Source organism: Staurois parvus, unplaced genomic scaffold (assembly GCF_062004578.1).
Source record: "Staurois parvus isolate SC_StPar_1 unplaced genomic scaffold, SC_StPar_1.0 ptg002365l, whole genome shotgun sequence".
Lineage (NCBI taxonomy): Eukaryota > Metazoa > Chordata > Amphibia > Anura > Ranidae > Staurois > Staurois parvus.
The window spans coordinates 468,649-478,836 of NW_028320161.1; positions in this window are offsets into that span (position 1 = coordinate 468,649).

The window sequence follows — 10,188 nt, forward strand, 5'->3', positions numbered from 1 at the left end:
ACACCAGACTGACCCAATCACGAGGCGAGGCTGACACCAGACTGACCCCATCACGAGGCGAGGCTGACACCAGACTGACAACATCATGATGTGAGGCTGACACCAGACTGACCCCATCACGAGTCTAGACTGACACCAGACTGACCCCATCACGAGGCGAGGCTGACACCAGACTGACACCATCATGATGTGAGGCTGACACCAGACTGACCCCATCACGAGGCGAGGCTGACACCAGACTGACCCTATCACTAGGCGAGGCTGACACCAGACTGACCCCATCACGAGGCGAGGCTGACACCAGAATGACCCCATCACGAGGCGAGGCTGACACCAGACTGACCCCATCACGATGCGAGGCTGACACCAGACTGACCCCATCACGAGGCTAGGCTGACACCAGACTGACACCATCACGAGGCGAGACTGACACCAGACTGACCCCATCATGATGTGAGGCTGACACCAGACTGACCCCATCACTAGGCGAGGCTTACACCAGACTGACCCCATCACGGGGCAAGGCTGACTCCAGACTGACAGCATCACGAGGCGAGGCTGACACCAGACTGACACCATCACGAGGCGAGACTGACACCAGACTGACCCCATCATGATGTGAGGCTGACACCAAACTGACACCATCACGAGGCGAGGCTGACACCAGACTGACCCCATCACGAGGCGAGGCTGACACCAGACTGACCCCATCACGAGGCGAGGCTGACACCAGACTGACCCCATCACGAGGCGAGGCTGACACCAGACTGACACCATCACGAGGCGAGACTGACACCAGACTGACCCCATCATGATGTGAGGCTGACACCAGACTGACCCCATCACGAGGCGAGGCTTACACCAGACTGACCCCATCAAGGGGCGAGGCTGACTCCAGACTGACAGCATCACGAGGCGAGGCTGACACCAGACTGACACCATCACGGGGCGAGGCTGACACCAGACTGACCCCATCACGGGGCGAGGCTGACACCAGACTGACCCCATCACGAGGCGAGGCTGACACCAGACTGACCCCATCACGGGGCGAGGCTGACACCAGACTGACCCCATCACGAGGCGAGGCTGACACAAAACTGACCCCATCACGAGGCGAGGCTGACACCAGACTGACCCCATCACGAGGCGAGGCTGACACCAGACTGACACCATCATGATGTGAGGCTGACACCAGACTGACCCCATGAAGAGGCGAGGCTGACTCCAAACTGACCCCATCATGAGGCGAGGCTGACACCAGACTGACCCTATCACTAGGCGAGGCTGACACCAAACTGACACCATCACGAGGCGAGGCTGACACCAGACTGACACCATCATGATGATGGGCTGACACCTGACTGACACCATCATGATGTGAGGCTGACACCAGACTGACCCCATCACGAGGCGAGGCTGACACCAAACTGACCCCAACACGAGGCGAGGCTGACACCAGACTGACCCCATTACGAGGCGAGGCTGACACCAGACTGACACCATCACGAGGCGAGGCTGACACCAGACTGACCCCATCACGAGGCGAGGCTGACACCAGACTGACCCCATCATGATGTGAGGCTGACACCAGTCTGACCTCATCACGAGGCGAGGCTGATACAAGACTGACACCATCACGAGTCGAGGCTGACACCAGACTGACACCATCACGAGGCGAGGCTGATACCAGACTGACCCCATCATGATGTGAGGCTGACACCAGACTGACCCCATCACTAGGCAAGGCTGACACCAGACTGACGCCATCACGAGGCGAGGCTGACACCGGACTGACCCCATCACGAGGCGAGGCTGACACCGGACTGACCCCATCACGAGGTGAGGCTGACACCAGACTGACCCCATCACGAGGCGAGACTGACACCGGAATGACCCCATCACGAGGCGAGGCTGACACCAGACTGACACCATCATGATGTGAGGCTGACACCAGACTGACCCCATCACGAGGCAAGGCTGACACCAGACTGACCCTATCACTTGGCGAGGCTGACACCAGACTGACACCATCACGAGGCGAGGCTGACACCAGACTGACCCCATCACGAGGCGAGGCTGACATCAGACTGACACCATCACGAGGCAAGGCTGACACCAGACTGAACCCATCACGAGGCGAGGCTGACACCAGACTGACCCCATCACGAGGCGAGGCTGACACCAGACTGACCCCATCACGAGGCGAGGCTGACACCAGACTGACCCCATCACGAGGCGAGGCTGACACCAGACTGACCCCATCAGGAGGCGAGGCTGACACCAGACTGACCCCATCAGGAGGCGAGGCTGACACCAGACTGACACCATCACGATGTGAGGCTGACACGAGACCGACACCATCACGAGGCGAGGATGACACCAGACTGACCCCATTACGAGGCGAGGCTGACACCAGACTGACAGCATCACGATGTGAGGCTGAAACCAGACTGACCCCATCAAGAGGCGAGACTGACACCAGACTGACCCCATCACGAGGCGAGGCTGACACCAGACTGAACCCATCACGAGGCGAGGCTGACACCAGACTGACCCCATCACGAGGCGAGGCTGACACCAGACTGACCCCATCACGAGGCGAGGCTGACACCAGACTGACCCCATCACGAGGCGAGGCTGACACCAGACTGACCCCATGACGAGGCGAGGCTGACACCAGACTGACACCATCACGATGTGAGGCTTACACCAGACTGACACCATCACGAGGCGAGGCTGACACCAGACTGACCCCATCACGAGGCGAGGCTGACACCAGACTGACACCATCACGAGGCGAGACTGACACCGGACTGACCCAATCACGAGGCGAGGCTGACACCAGACTGACACTATCACGAGGCGAGGCTGACACCAGACTGACCCCATCACGAGGCGAGGCTGACACCAGACTGACCCCATCACTAGGCGAGGCTGACACCAGACTGACCCCATCATGATGTGAGGCTGACACTAGACTGACCTCATCACGAGGCGAGGCTGATACAAGACTGACACCATCACGAGTCGAGGCTGACACCAGACTGACACCATCATGATGGGAGGCTGACACCAGACTGACCCCATCACGAGGCGAGGCTGACACCAGACTGACCCCATCACGAGGCGAGGCTGACACCAGACTGACCCCATCACGAGGCGAGGCTGACACCAGACTGACCCCATCACGAGGCGTGGCTGACACCACACTGACCCCATCAAGAGGCGAGGCTGACACCTGACTGACACCATCATGATGTGAGGCTGACACCAGACTGACCCCATCATGAGGCGAGGCTGACACCAGACTGACACTATCACGAGGCGAGGCTGACACCAGACTGACACCATCATGATGTGAGGCTGACACCAGACTGACCTCATCACGAGGCGAGGCTGACACAAGACTGACACCATCACGAGGCGAGGTTGACACCAGACTGACACCATCATGATGTGAGGCTGACACCAGACTGACCCCATCACGAGGCGAGGCTGACACCAGAATGACCCCATCACGAGGCGAGGCTGACACCAGACTGACCCCATCACGAGGCGAGGCTGACACCAGACTGACCCCATCACGAGGCGAGGCTGACACCAGACTGACACCATCACGAGGCGAGACTGACACCAGACTGACCCCATCATGATGTGAGGCTGACACCAGACTGACCCCATCACTAGGCGAGGCTTACACCAGACTGACCCCATCACGGGGCGAGGCTGACTCCAGACTGACAGCATCACGAGGCGAGGCTGACACCAGACTGACACCATCACGAGGCGAGACTGACACCAGACTGACCCCATCATGATGTGAGGCTGACACCAAACTGACACCATCACGAGGCGAGGCTGACACCAGACTGACCCCATCACGAGGCGAGGCTGACACCAGACTGACCCCATCACGAGGCGAGGCTGACACCAGACTGACCCCATCACGAGGCGAGGCTGACACCAGACTGACACCATCATGAGGCGAGACTGACACCAGACTGACCCCATCATGATGTGAGGCTGACACCAGACTGACCCCATCACGAGGCGAGGCTTACACCAGACTGACCCCATCAAGGGGCGAGGCTGAATTCAGACTGACAGCATCACGAGGCGAGGCTGACACCAGACTGACACCATCACGGGGCGAGGCTGACACCAGACTGACCCCATCACGGGGCGAGGCTGACACCAGACTGACCCCATCACGGGGCGAGGCTGACACCAGACTGACCCCATCACGGGGCGAGGCTGACACCAGACTGACCCCATCACGAGGCGAGGCTGACACAAAACTGACCCCATCACGAGGCGAGGCTGACACCAGACTGACACCATCATGATGTGAGGCTGACACCAGACTGACCCCATGAAGAGGCGAGGCTGACTCCAAACTGACCCCATGAAGAGGCGAGGCTGACTCCAAACTGACCCCATCATGAGGCGAGGCTGACACCAGACTGACCCTATCACTAGGCGAGGCTGACACCAAACTGACACCATCACGAGGCGAGGCTGACACCAGACTGACACCATCATGATGATGGGCTGACACCTGACTGACACCATCATGATGTGAGGCTGACACCAGACTGACCCCATCACGAGGCGAGGCTGACACCAAACTGACCCCATCACGAGGCGAGGCTGACACCAGACTGACCCCATTACGAGGCGAGGCTGACACCAGACTGACACCATCACGAGGCGAGGCTGACACCAAACTGACCCCATCACGAGGCGAGGCTGACACCAGACTGACCCCATCATGATGTGAGGCTGACACCAGACTGACCTCATCACGAGGCGAGGCTGATACAAGACTGACACCATCACGAGTCGAGGCTGACACCAGACTGACACCATCATGATGTGAGGCTGACACCAGACTGACCTCATCACGAGGCGAGGCTGATACAAGACTGACACCATCACGAGGCGAGGCTGACACCAAACTGACCCCATCACGAGGCGAGGCTGACACCAGACTGACCCCATCATGATGTGAGGCTGACACCAGACTGACCTCATCACGAGGCGAGGCTGATACAAGACTGACACCATCACGAGGCGAGGCTGACACCAGACTGACCCCATCACGAGGCGTGGCTGACACCACACTGACCCCATCAAGAGGCGAGGCTGACACCTGACTGACACCATCATGATGTGAGGCTGACACCAGACTGACCCCATCACGAGGCGAGGCTGACACCAGAATGACCCCATCACGAGGCGAGGCTGACACCAGACTGACCCCATCACGAGGCGAGGCTGACACCAGACTGACCCCATCACGAGGCGAGGCTGACACCAGACTGACACCATCACGAGGCGAGACTGACACCAGACTGACCCCATCATGATGTGAGGCTGACACCAGACTGACCCCATCACTAGGCGAGGCTTACACCAGACTGACCCCATCACGGGGCGAGGCTGACTCCAGACTGACAGCATCACGAGGCGAGGCTGACACCAGACTGACACCATCACGAGGCGAGACTGACACCAGACTGACCCCATCATGATGTGAGGCTGACACCAAACTGACACCATCACGAGGCGAGGCTGACACCAGACTGACCCCATCACGAGGCGAGGCTGACACCAGACTGACACCATCATGATGTGAGGCTGACACCAGACTGACCTCATCACGAGGCGAGGCTGACACAAGACTGACACCATCACGAGGCGAGGTTGACACCAGACTGACACCATCATGATGTGAGGCTGACACCAGACTGACCCCATCACGAGGCGAGGCTGACACCAGAATGACCCCATCACGAGGCGAGGCTGACACCAGACTGACCCCATCACGAGGCGAGGCTGACACCAGACTGACCCCATCACGAGGCGAGGCTGACACCAGACTGACACCATCACGAGGCGAGACTGACACCAGACTGACCCCATCATGATGTGAGGCTGACACCAGACTGACCCCATCACTAGGCGAGGCTTACACCAGACTGACCCCATCACGGGGCGAGGCTGACTCCAGACTGACAGCATCACGAGGCGAGGCTGACACCAGACTGACACCATCACGAGGCGAGACTGACAGCAGACTGACCCCATCATGATGTGAGGCTGACACCAAACTGACACCATCACGAGGCGAGGCTGACACCAGACTGACCCCATCACGAGGCGAGGCTGACACCAGACTGACCCCATCACGAGGCGAGGCTGACACCAGACTGACCCCATCACGAGGCGAGGCTGACACCAGACTGACACCATCACGAGGTGAGACTGACACCAGACTGACCCCATCATGATGTGAGGCTGACACCAGACTGACCCCATCACGAGGCGAGGCTTACACCAGACTGACCCCATCAAGGGGCGAGGCTGACTCCAGACTGACAGCATCACGAGGCGAGGCTGACACCAGACTGACACCATCATGGGGCGAGGCTGACACCAGACTGACCCCATCACGGGGCGAGGCTGACACCAGACTGACCCCATCACGGGGCGAGGCTGACACCAGACTGACCCCATCACGGGGCGAGGCTGACACCAGACTGACCCCATCACGAGGCGAGGCTGACACAAAACTGACCCCATCACGAGGCGAGGCTGACACCAGACTGACCCCATCACGAGGCGAGGCTGACACCAGACTGACACCATCATGATGTGAGGCTGACACCAGACTGACCCCATGAAGAGGCGAGGCTGACTCCAAACTGACCTCATCATGAGGCGAGGCTGACACCAGACTGACCCTATCACTAGGCGAGGCTGACACCAAACTGACACCATCACGAGGCGAGGCTGACACCAGACTGACACCATCATGATGATGGGCTGACACCTGACTGACACCATCATGATGTGAGGCTGACACCAGACTGACCCCATCACGAGGCGAGGCTGACACCAAACTGACCCCATCACGAGGCGAGGCTGACACCAGACTGACCCCATTACGAGGCGAGGCTGACACCAGACTGACACCATCACGAGGCGAGGCTGACACCAGACTGACCCCATCACGAGGCGAGGCTGACACCAGACTGACCCCATCATGATGTGAGGCTGACACCAGACTGACCTCATCACGAGGCGAGGCTGATACAAGACTGACACCATCACGAGTCGAGGCTGACACCAGACTGACACCATCATGATGTGAGGCTGACACCAGACTGACCTCATCACGAGGCGAGGCTGATACAAGACTGACACCATCACGAGTCGAGGCTGACACCAGACTGACACCATCATGATGTGAGGCTGAAACCAGACTGACCCCATCACGAGGCGAGGCTGACACCAGACTGACCCCATCACGAGGCGAGGCTGACACCAGACTGACCCCATCACGAGGCGAGGCTGACACCAGACTAACCCCATCACGAGGCGTGGCTGACACCACACTGACCCCATCACGAGGCGAGGCTGACACCTGACTGACACCATCATGATGTTAGGCTGACACCAGACTGACCTCATCACGAGGCGAGGCTGACACCAGACTGACACCATCACGAGGCGAGGTTGACACCAGACTGACACCATCATGATGTGAGGCTGACACCAGACTGACCTCATCACGAGGCGAGGCTGACACAAGACTGACACCATCACGAGGCGAGGCTGACACCAGACTGACACCATCATGATGTGAGGCTGACACCAGACTGACCCAATCACGAGGCGAGGCTGACACCAGACTGACCCCATCACGAGGCGAGGCTGACACCAGACTGACAACATCATGATGTGAGGCTGACACCAGACTGACCCCATCACGAGTCTAGACTGACACCAGACTGACCCCATCACGAGGCGAGGCTGACACCAGACTGACACCATCATGATGTGAGGCTGACACCAGACTGACCCCATCACGAGGCGAGGCTGACACCAGACTGACCCTATCACTAGGCGAGGCTGACACCAGACTGACCCCATCACGAGGCGAGGCTGACACCAGAATGACCCCATCACGAGGCGAGGCTGACACCAGACTGACCCCATCACGAGGCGAGGCTGACACCAGACTGACCCCATCACGAGGCTAGGCTGACACCAGACTGACACCATCACGAGGCGAGACTGACACCAGACTGACCCCATCATGATGTGAGGCTGACACCAGACTGACCCCATCACTAGGCGAGGCTTACACCAGACTGACCCCATCACGGGGCAAGGCTGACTCCAGACTGACAGCATCACGAGGCGAGGCTGACACCAGACTGACACCATCACGAGGCGAGACTGACACCAGACTGACCCCATCATGATGTGAGGCTGACACCAAACTGACACCATCACGAGGCGAGGCTGACACCAGACTGACCCCATCACGAGGCGAGGCTGACACCAGACTGACCCCATCACGAGGCGAGGCTGACACCAGACTGACCCCATCACGAGGCGAGGCTGACACCAGACTGACACCATCACGAGGCGAGACTGACACCAGACTGACCCCATCATGATGTGAGGCTGACACCAGACTGACCCCATCACGAGGCGAGGCTTACACCAGACTGACCCCATCAAGGGGCGAGGCTGACTCCAGACTGACAGCATCACGAGGCGAGGCTGACACCAGACTGACACCATCACGGGGCGAGGCTGACACCAGACTGACCCCATCACGGGGCGAGGCTGACACCAGACTGACCCCATCACGAGGCGAGGCTGACACCAGACTGACCCCATCACGGGGCGAGGCTGACACCAGACTGACCCCATCACGAGGCGAGGCTGACACAAAACTGACCCCATCACGAGGCGAGGCTGACACCAGACTGACCCCATCACGAGGCGAGGCTGACACCAGACTGACACCATCATGATGTGAGGCTGACACCAGACTGACCCCATGAAGAGGCGAGGCTGACTCCAAACTGACCCCATCATGAGGCGAGGCTGACACCAGACTGACCCTATCACTAGGCGAGGCTGACACCAAACTGACACCATCACGAGGCGAGGCTGACACCAGACTGACACCATCATGATGATGGGCTGACACCTGACTGACACCATCATGATGTGAGGCTGACACCAGACTGACCCCATCACGAGGCGAGGCTGACACCAAACTGACCCCAACACGAGGCGAGGCTGACACCAGACTGACCCCATTACGAGGCGAGGCTGACACCAGACTGACACCATCACGAGGCGAGGCTGACACCAGACTGACCCCATCACGAGGCGAGGCTGACACCAGACTGACCCCATCATGATGTGAGGCTGACACCAGTCTGACCTCATCACGAGGCGAGGCTGATACAAGACTGACACCATCACGAGTCGAGGCTGACACCAGACTGACACCATCACGAGGCGAGGCTGATACCAGACTGACCCCATCATGATGTGAGGCTGACACCAGACTGACCCCATCACTAGGCAAGGCTGACACCAGACTGACGCCATCACGAGGCGAGGCTGACACCGGACTGACCCCATCACGAGGCGAGGCTGACACCGGACTGACCCCATCACGAGGTGAGGCTGACACCAGACTGACCCCATCACGAGGCGAGACTGACACCGGAATGACCCCATCACGAGGCGAGGCTGACACCAGACTGACACCATCATGATGTGAGGCTGACACCAGACTGACCCCATCACGAGGCAAGGCTGACACCAGACTGACCCTATCACTTGGCGAGGCTGACACCAGACTGACACCATCACGAGGCGAGGCTGACACCAGACTGACCCCATCACGAGGCGAGGCTGACATCAGACTGACACCATCACGAGGCAAGGCTGACACCAGACTGAACCCATCACGAGGCGAGGCTGACACCAGACTGACCCCATCACGAGGCGAGGCTGACACCAGACTGACCCCATCACGAGGCGAGGCTGACACCAGACTGACCCCATCACGAGGCGAGGCTGACACCAGACTGACCCCATCAGGAGGCGAGGCTGACACCAGACTGACCCCATCAGGAGGCGAGGCTGACACCAGACTGACACCATCACGATGTGAGGCTGACACGAGACCGACACCATCACGAGGCGAGGATGACACCAGACTGACCCCATTACGAGGCGAGGCTGACACCAGACTGACAGCATCACGATGTGAGGCTGAAACCAGACTGACCCCATCAAGAGGCGAGACTGACACCAGACTGACCCCATCACGAGGCGAGGCTGACACCAGACTGAACCCATCACGAG